The sequence below is a fragment of the Triticum dicoccoides genome, chromosome 2B, assembly GCF_002162155.2.
Source record: "Triticum dicoccoides isolate Atlit2015 ecotype Zavitan chromosome 2B, WEW_v2.0, whole genome shotgun sequence".
Taxonomy (NCBI): Eukaryota; Viridiplantae; Streptophyta; class Magnoliopsida; order Poales; family Poaceae; genus Triticum; species Triticum dicoccoides.
The window spans coordinates 300,279,950-300,290,945 of NC_041383.1; positions in this window are offsets into that span (position 1 = coordinate 300,279,950).

A 10,996-nucleotide genomic window follows, 5' to 3' on the forward strand; every position below is an offset into this window, starting at 1 on the left:
CCCATCATGAATCCGTCTCGGAAATGAGAAGTAACTTCTTGATCCTCCTCCATGGCATCTATCCTCTTCAAGTCGGCCTCCATCTCTTCCTCCGTTGATGGCCCAAAGTGGTCAGCATCGCTGTTTCCTCCTGGTCCTAGTGTCGGATGAGACACACGACTCTCCCCGACTGACTCTTGAGAAGACATCCTGCTCTAATTGGTGATAGAAACAATTCAAAACAAAGACTGAGGATATTTGTGGGATACGATGGTCAAAACATACGAGAAATTATATAATGAATTTTTATTGACCAAACGAAGTATCATGCAAGAAAACGGAGTTCGGAGAGCACATGAGTTTCCCACGAGGCAGGGGGCGCGCCAAGGGGGGTAGGGCGCGCCCTCCACCCTCGTGGATGCCTCGTATCTCTTTCGGACTACTTATTTTCCTATTTTTTTAAATATTCCAAAATGGAGAAAAATTGCTATTAGACTATTTTGGAATCGGTTTACTTACCGTACCACATAACTATTCCTTTTCAGAGTCTAAAACGTTCTGGAAAATGTCCCTTATGTACTCCTCCGGGGTTACGGTGTCAATAACATTGGTTTCAATATTTATGGGATTGCCTGAGATATTATGTTTGATCCTTTGACCGTTCACCACCTTTGAATTTGTGCCTTCGAAGTTGTTGATTTTTATGGCACCAGAATGATAGACCTCCTCGATAACATAAGGGCCTTCCCATTTAGAGACAAGTTTTCCTGCAAAAAATCTTAAACAAGAGTTTTATAGCAAAACATAATCACCTACATTAAACTCACGCTTTTGTATCCTTTTGTCATGCCATCTTTTGACTTTTTCTTTAAATAGTTTGGCATTCTCATAGGCTTGAGTTCTTGATGAGGACATCAATACCATTGTTACACCCACAACCCCGCTGCTATACATACTGGACCAATTACTAGAGCTCGCACACGCCAACTAAATTATCAAGTACTTTCGTTTCTTGGTAATGATTTTAATGTTCATGAGAATATGATGCTGCCTAAATTGGATACATTTGTTTTGCTTAGAAATGAAGGGCCTAGCTTGGAGAAGGATGAACATTGGAGCAAGAACAAGCATGGAGATGATGGCATGCGCAAGGGGAACAAGAACGGAGTTACAAGTGATGATTCCAGGACGTTGAAGCCACCATAATGAGTGCATGAAGCCTTGGACGAAATATACAAGATGCTACTTCATAACTTTCGTCCAGAGGCTATTCTAGGTGCTGCGTCACCTTATTATTGGGCTAGGCCCATGTATTATAGAAATACTTGAGTATAGGCTATTTTTAGAGTCCGTATGTGTGGGGAAACAAGAGATAGGGTTTGTTTCGGACCCCTCCACCAAGGGCCACGAAATTCCCCCCTCTTCCTCCATATATGCAACCCTTAGGGCACTGTTTAGACTTTGGGTTTTGTTTAGATTAAAAGTTCACCATAGCTGCAACTTCGCGTACTTCGTTTGTGTTCAACGACCAGACAAAGGCGTCAGAGAACCCCACCTTGATCAATAAAGCTTTCATCTTATATTCGCAATATCCAGATTGCAATCTCAATATCTTGCTTGTTCTTCGTTTTCTCGCAGGAAACAGACCCTTGTGGTCAGGTTGATCGTGCTCCGGCGTGATCAATAACCTCTCAGAGTTGGTTTAGCGATTGCTAAGGCGCGATGTCCTCGCACATTCGTAGTCGGATCGTCAAAGTCGACTTCCACCAAAGCGATATCCATCATCTCATCGAAAGACGGGACACCTTTGCCTTTATCAAGTGGTATCAGATTTTGAGGTTGCTCGGTGAGATTTTATAGTTTTTCATAGTTTAGATCGAGTCTGTTCTTCATACCTATCGTCCACGAAAAAGCCACAAAAAAATTAGGGTTAGTTCATCATATCCGAACCAATCTGAGCCTTTGCATAATCTTTTTAGGGTTTGTTTTGTTGAATTTGCGGTTGCATCGTCGTGTCTAGTTGCTAGTCTTAGCGTCTAGTCCTTTAGAGTTTCGAGTTATGTCATAGTTTGTCACGCCAGCGCCGCACCATCTTCATCGCTGTTGCCATATACCACCACCGTTGCCATATCCCACCACCGCTGTCATATACCACCGATCCATATCCATATACCACCATTGCTATCATATACCACCACCGCTGCCATATCCTACCACCATATACCCACCACCAATCTGAGTTCTTTTCGTATTAGGTTTGTTTCCGAGATCCATCTAATTTCCAATTCGTGTTTCCTTGCCTGAGTAGGTTTCGGAAAAAAGAGAGTCTGGAGACCCCCGGGCAGTTTTTAGGCCAAAATTTCGGCGACCGAAAATATTATTTCCCTATCCTATTTTTAGGTCCCAGGGAGTGTTTTGAGACATTCGCCATCATAGTGATTTTTTGTCGCACTTTTTTGTCGTCGCTGCCCGGATTTCCGAAAAACAAATTGTCAAAAAAATTTCGTGCCCATCCTGTGAATTTGACCTGGGAAGAGTTTTGAGACAGTCGCCATTATAGTGATTTTTCGCAAAAAAAGAGCAGCACAAAAAAAAGGAGCGCAAAAAAAAAGCGGAGGAAAAAAATATCCAGAGTGTGCTTTTCCCTTGTTTACGTGCAGCGCCGTGATTTTGTTAGTGTTCTAGGCTCGCGTCTCTAGCACAGTCTAGCCTAGGACCAGCACAGTACCGTCGTTGAGCGTTTATTCAACTTTGCATCTCTGAATTGATTATTGCTGATCCTTTTTGCTACCATATTATAAGCTTTCCCAGCTCCACATACATCTACGTCGTGCGTTTGACTCTCCCTGGTAATCGCTCTATCCAAGCTTTGAGAGTTTTGACTACAACGGTTGTCGATCACCACCTACTGCTGGGTAAGAACTGGTAAGAATTTGAGATTCGCTTGACGGATTTGTGACACCCCACCACCACCATATTCCAGTAGTCTGTAGGATCATATCCTTGTCTGTTTCTATTGCTGCTAACTATGGCAGGAACACAAGCCGACGAGATTGACTGGGAGAACATGACGAACAAGGAGCTTCATGATAAGTTTCATCAAATGTTCGGTCAACAGGTGGAAGACGTGATGGCCAGCTTTGGAAAGGCATTGGAGAGGATGGATGACATTAAGAAGACAATTGACACCAAGTTGGATGCCAAGTTCGATGAATTACTCAAACGTCTCCCACAACCAGTTCTACGCCGCGATACAGTAGGGTGAGCACAGCATGTTCCTATTGAGCCAGGACAAAATTCTGGTGCCGCTGCTACTGCTGTTAGTGCTTCTGTAGCTCCTCCTGCTACTGCAGAGGTGGAGGACTATTATGAGGATGAGGTTGATCAAAATCAGAACCACGTGCAGCCACCAGCACCACCACCAGCAGGTCAACCTCGGGTATATGATCACAATGGTAGGCCTGCACCACCACCTCAGGTATGAGATAATGACCATATTCCTAAACTGAAATTGAATATTCCACCATTTGAGGGTAGATATGTTCCCAATATATATCTCACTTGGGAGTTAGAAACTGAACAACGTTTTACATGTTTGCAATATCCCGAGGAGAGACGGGTTGCTGCTGCTGTTTATGCTTTCACTAGTTTTGCATGTGTATGGTGGTCTGAACATTGTAGATTATATCCTATTCCAGCTACTTGGGATGCTTTGAAAACTGCTATGCGTACTCGTTGGGTTCCACCATATTATCAATGTGAATTGCTTAAAAAATTGCAGCGTTTAAGACAAGGAAAAAATTCTGTAGAAGAATATTATCAGGAATTACAAACTGGCATGATTAGATGTGGTATTGTTGAGGAGAATGAAGCTACGCTTGCACATTTTATGGGTGGATTAAATAAAGAGATTCAGACCATTCTAGAGTATAAGGAGTATACTAATATCACTCGTTTATTCCATCTTGCTTGTAAAGCTGAACGTGAAGTGCAGGATCGACAAGCAATGGCGCGCACTAACTTTTCTGCAGGTCGACCTTCCTCATGGACACCGCGTGCATCTTCTACTTCCACTGCACCAGCACCTCCATCAGGTGCCACCTCCAGCCGTGATACAAGAAAGCAGGCACAACCACCACTATCTGCCAAGAGCTCACCCGCCGGACCTACACAGAGCTCTTCTTCTTCCATGGCATCAACAGGGCACACAAGTGATATTATTTGTCGTCGTTGTAAGGGAAGAGGTCATTATGCGCGAGACTGCAAATCTCAGCGTGTGATGATTGCTACTGAGGATGGTGGGTATGAGTCCGCTAGGGACTATGATGAGGAGACTTTGGCTCTTATTATATGTGAAGAACATGGTGGAGATGATTCTGATCATGAGACGCAATACATGGCTCCTGAAGACGCTGACAGGTATGAATGTTTAGTTGCTCAACGTGTTTTGAGTGTACAGGTTACACAAGATGAGAAAAACCATAGGCATAATTTGTTCCATACAAAGGGAGTTGTGAAGGAACGTTCTGTGCACGTCATCATAGACGGAGGGACTGCAACAACTTGGCTAGCATGGAGATGGTGGAGAAGCTCTCTGTCACCACAAGACCACATCCACATCCTTACTACATCCAATGGTTCAACAACAACGGCAAGGTTAAGGTAACACGTACTGTTCGTGTGCATTTTAGTATCTCTACATATGCTGATTATGTTGATTGTGATGTGGTACCTATGCAAGCATGTTCCTTATTACTTGGTAGACCATGGCAATTTGATAAAAAAATCTGTACACCATGGTAGAAACAATCAGTATACTCTTGTTCATAAGGATAAACATATTACTTTGCTTCCTATGTCTCCTGATTCCATTTTGAAAGATGATATTAATAGAGCTAATAAAGCAAAACAGGAGAAAAATGAGAGTGAAAATCAGATTGTGGCAAAAGAATTTGAGCAACAAATGAAGCCTAATAATAAACCATCTAGTGTTGCTTCGGAAATTAAATTGAAAAGTGCATGTTTATTTGTCACCAAATCTAATATTGATGAGCTAGATTTCAGGAAATCTGTTTGCTATGCTTTTGTGTGCAAAGAGGCATTATTTTCATTTGAGGACGTGCCTTCCTCTTTGCCTCCTGCTGTCATTAACATTTTGCAGGAGTTTGCTGACGTCTTTCCACAAGACGTGCCACTGGGATTACCATCTATTCGAGGGATTGAGCATCAGATTGACTTAATTCCCGGTGCATCATTACCCAACCGTGCACCATACTGTACCAATCCAGAGGATACGAAGGAGATTATGCGTCAAGTACAGGAGCTGCTCGACAAAGGTTATATACGCGAATCCCTTAGTCCTTGTGCTGTTCCTATTATTCTAGTGCCAAAAAAGGATGGTACATCACGTATGTGTGTTGATTGTAGAGGCATTAATAATATTACTATTCGTTATCGTCATCCTATTCCTAGGCTAGATGATATGCTTGATGAATTGAGTGGCTCTACAATATTCTCCAAATTTGATTTGCGTAGTGGATACCATCAAATTCGTATGAAATTGGGGGATGAATGGAAAACAACATTTAAAACTAAGTTTGGATTATATGAGTGGTTAGTCATGCCTTTTGGGTTAACTAATGCACCTAGTAGTTTCATGAGATTAATGAACGAAGTTTTACATGCTCTCATTGGACGATTTGTGGTAGTCTATTTTGATGATATACTGATTTATAGCAGATCTTTGGAGGAACATTTGGAATATTTATGTGCTGTTTTTATTTCTCTACGTGATGCACGTTTGTTTGGTAACCTTGGGAAGTGCACCTTTTGCACCGACCGAGTGTTTTTTCTTGGCTATGTTGTTACTCCACAGGGAATTGAAGTGGATAAAGCCAAGATTGAAGCTATTGAGAGTTGGCCGCAGCCCAAAACGGTCACACAAGTGAGGAGTTTTCTTGGCCTCACTGGATTCTACAGGCGTTTTGTGAGAGATTTCAGCACCATTGCTGCACCTCTCAATGAGGTTACAAAGAAAGATGTGCCTTTTCATTGGGGTACCGCACAGGAAGATGCCTTCATGGTATTGAAAGATAAGTTGACACATGCTCCTTTACTCCAACTTCTTGATTTTAATAAGACATTTGAGCTTGAATTTGATGCTAGTGGAATTGGATTAGGAGGTGTGTTATTACAAGATGGCAAACCTGTTGCATACTTTTCTGAAAACTTGAGTGGGCCTAGTATGAATTATTCTACTTATGATAAAGAATTATATGCTCTTGTTTGGACTTTAGAAACATGGCAACATTATTTATGGCCCAAAGAATTTGTTATACATTCTGATCATGAATCTTTGAAACATATTAAAAGTCAAGCTAAACTGAATCGTAGACATGCTAAATGGGTTGAATTCATTGAGACTTTCCCTTATGTCATTAAACACAAAAAGGGTAAAGAAAATGTTATTGCTGATGCATTGTCTCGTCGCTATACTATGCTTTCACAACTTGACTTCAAAATATTTGGTTTGGACACCATTCAAAGATCAATATGCGCATGATGTTGATTTTAAAGATGTAATGCAGAATTGTAAAGAAGGAAGAACATGGAACAAGTTCCTCGTTAATGATGGATTTGCGTTCTGTGCTAACAAGCTATGCATTCCAGCTAGCTCCATTCGTCTTTTGTTGTTGCAGGAGGCGCATGGAGGAGGATTAATGGGACACTTTGGCGTGAAGAAGACGGAGGACGTACTTGCTACACATTTCTTTTGGCCAAAGATGAGACAGGATGTTGAGTGTTTTATTACTCGCTGCACTACATGTCAAAAAGCTAAGTCATGACTCAATCCTCATGGTTTATATATGCCTTTGCCTGTACCTAGTGTTCCTTGGGAGGATATATCTATGGACTTTGTTTTAGGTTTACCTCGAACAAAGAAGGGGAGGGATAGCATATTTGTTGTCGTGGATAGATTCTCGAAAATGGCACACTTTATACCATGTCATAAAAGCGATGATGCTGTTAATGTTGCTGATTTATTCTTTTGTGCAATTATTCGCTTGCATGGTGTGCCCAATACTATTGTTTCAAATCGTGATACTAAATTTCTTAGCCACTTTTGGAGATGTTTATGGGCTAAGTTGGGGACTAAACTGCTTTTTAGTACTACTTGTCACCCCCAAACGGATGGACAAACTGAAGTAGTCAATAAAACATTGTCTAATATGCTTAGGGCTGTTTTGAAGGATAATAAGAAAATGTGGGAGGAATGCTTGCCTCATATTGAATTTGCTTATAATCGTTCATTGCATTCTACTACTAAGATGTGCCCTTTTGAAGTTGTGTATGGTTTCCTACCTCGTGCACCTATTGATTTGTTGCCTCTTCCATCTTCGGAGAAGGTTAATTTTGATGCTAAACAACATGCTGAATTGATTTTAAAAATGCATGAGTTAACTAAGGAAAACATTGAGCGTATGAATGCTAAATATAAACTTGCTGGAGATAAGGGTAGAAAACATGTTGTGTTTGCACCTGGAGATCTTGTTTGGTTACATTTGCGTAAGGATAGATTTCCTGATTTGTGCAAATCAAAGCTAATGCCACGTGCTGATGGTCCCTTTAAGGTGTTAGAGAAAATAAATGATAATGCATATAAACTTGAGCTGCCTGCAGATTTTGGGGTTAGTCCCACTTTTAACATTGCAGATTTGAAGCATTATTTGGGTGAGGAAGATGAACTTCCATCGAGGACGACTTCATTTCAAGAAGGGGAGGATGATGAGGGCATCAATAGCATTGTTACACCCACAGCCCCTGCTTCTATACATACTGGACCAATTACTAGAGCTCGCGCACGCCAACTAAATTACCAGGTACTTTCATTTCTTGGTAATGACTTTAATGTTCATGAGAATATGATGCTGCCTAAATTGGATACATTTGTTTTGCTTACAAATGAAGGGCCTAGCTTGGAGAAGGATGGACATTGGAGTAAGAACAAGCATGGAGATGATGGCATGCGCAAGGGGAACAAGAATATAGTTACAAGTGATGATTTCAGGACATTGAAGCCACCATAATGAGTGCATGAAGCCTTGGACGAAATATACAAGATGCTACTTCATATCTTTCGTCCAAAGGCTATTCTAGGTGTTGCGTACCTTATTATTGGGCCAGGCCCATGTATTTTCTAAATACTTGAGTACAGGCTGTTTTTAGAGTCCGTATGTGTGGGGAAACAAGAGATAGGGTTGGTTTCGGACCCCTCCACCAAGGGCCACGAAATTCCCCCCTCTTCCTCCATATATACAGCCCTTAGGGCACCGTTTAGACTTTGGGTTTTGTTTAGATTAAAGTTCGCCATAGCTGCCACTTCGCGTACTTCGTTTGTGTTCAATGACTAGACAAAGGCGTCACAGAACCCCACCTTGATCAATAAAGCTTTCATCTTATATTCGCAATATCTAGATTGCAATCTTAGTTTCTTGCTTGTTCTTCGTTTGCTCGTAGGAAACAAACCCTCGTGGTAAGGTTGATCATGCTCCGGCGTGATAAATAACCTCTCGGAGTTGGTTTAGCGATCGCTAAGGCGCGACGTCCTCGCACGTTCGTAGTCGGATCGTCAAAGTCGACTTCCACCAAAGCGATATCCATCATCTCATCGAAAGACGGGACACCTTTGCCTCTATCAGTTCTACATTCATTAAATGAGCTAGTCAAATAGCCTCTTCTCACCGGCAAGTTTGAAATCATAATTGAGCTCTTTAATGGCCCGATATGCCTTATGTTCTAGTTCAAGAGGTAAGTGACAAGCTTTTCCATAAACCATTTTATAAGGAGACATACCCATAGGATTTTTATATGCAGTTCTATAGGTCCATAATGTATCATCAAGTTTCTTGGACCAATTCTTTCTAGATCTATTAACAGTCTTTTGCAAAGTTAATTTGAGCTCTCTATTACTCAGTTCTAATTGGCCACTAGACTGTGGGTGATATGGAGATGCAATTCTATGATTAACATCATATTTGGCAAGCATTTTACGGAAAGCACCATGAATAAAATGTGAACCACCATCAGTCATTAAGTATCTAGGGACTCCAAACCTCGGAAAAATCTTCTTTGAGAATCTTAATAGAGGTGTTATGATCAGCACTACTAGTTGCAATAGCTTCTACCCACTTAGTAACATAATCAACAGCAACTAAAATATGTGTATGCCCATTAGAGGAAGGAAACAGTCTCAAAGCCCAAACATCAAACGGTTCAATAACAAGTGAATAATTCATAGGCATTTCTTGACGTCTACAAATATTACCGATTCTTTGACATTCATCACAAGATAAGACAAACTTGCGGGCATCTTTGAAGAGAGTAGGCCAATAAAAACCGGATTGCAATACCTTATGTGCAGTTCTATCTCCATCATGTTGTCCTCCATAAGCCTTGGAGTGACAGTTGCGTATGATCTGTTCCTGTTCATGCTCAGGTACACAACGTCTAACACCATCTACTCCTTCTTTATAAAGGTGTGGGTCATCCTAGAAGTAATGTCTGAAATCATAGAAAACCTTTTTCTTTTGCTGGTATGTGATACTAGGTGGTATAAATTTGGCAACAATGTAATTAGCATAATGAGCATACCATGGAGCAGTACGAGAAGCATTTATGACAGCTAATTGTTCATCAGGAAAGCTAACATCAATAGGTAGAGGGTCATCAAGAAAAGTTTCTAACCTAGACAAGTTGTCTGTAATGGGGTTCTCATCTCCCTTTCTATCAATAATATGCAAATCAAATTCTTGTAGTAAGAGAACCCATCTAATAAGTCTAGGTTTAGCATCTTTCTTTTCCATAAGATATTTAATAGCACCATGATCAGTGTGAACGGTTACTTTAGAGTCAACAATGTAAGATCTGAACTTATCACAAGCAAATACAACTGCTAAAAATTCTTTTTCAGTAGTAGCATAATTTCTCTGGGCACTGTCCAGAGTTTTACTAGCATATTGGATAACATTTAGTTTCTTATCAACTCTTTGTCCTAGAACAACACCTACAACATAAACACTAGCATCACACATAATTTCAAAGGGTAAATTCCAATCAGGTGGCTGAACAATAGGTGCAGAAATCAAAGCTTTCTTAAGTATTTCAAATGCTTCTACACAATCATCATCAAAGACAAAAGGAATATCTTTTTGTAAGAGGTTATTTAGAAGCCTAGAAATTTTAGAGAAGTCTTTAACGAACCTCCTATAAAAACCAGCATGACCAAGGAAACTTCTTATACCTTTGATGTCCTTAGGAGACGACATCTTTTCAATAGTATTGACTTTAGCTTTATCAACTTCAATACCTCTTTCATAAATTTTATGCCCCAAGACAATACCTTCATTAACCATAAAGTTGCACTTCTTCCAATTCAAGACAAGATTAGTTTCTTCGCATCTCTACAAAAACCAGTCAAGGTTGCTCAAGCAATCATCAAAAGAAGTTGCATATACGGAAAATCATCCATGAAAACCTCAACAATCTTTTCACAAAAATTAGAGAATATAGCCATCATGCATCTTTGAAAGGTAGCAGGTGCATTACATAAACCAAAAGGCATACATCTATAAGCAAAGGTACCGAAAGGGCAAGTAAAAGTGGTCTTATCCTGATCCTCTTTTTTTGACTATGTACTGCAAGGCAACAACCTCACAGCTCTTTATTCATCAAAATAAATAAAAGAACACTGTATAAAAGAGAAAGAAAGAAAGAAAGAGATACAATACTTGCAAAGAGTACTAGGGGAGGGAGTCTATCCATGCTACCAGGCCATCTCTATATTTACATTTGATCCTGTGAGCTAGAAGAGAGAGGTCATGCACAAAGTTTCTCCTCCAATACCTAAAGCTAGGAGTCTCATTTCTTAAAATTGTCCCATTCCTTTGTGTCCAGATGTTCCAAGCAGCTGAGAAAACCACCTCAGAGAAGAAAGGTTTGTTGAACTCCTTCTTGGAAG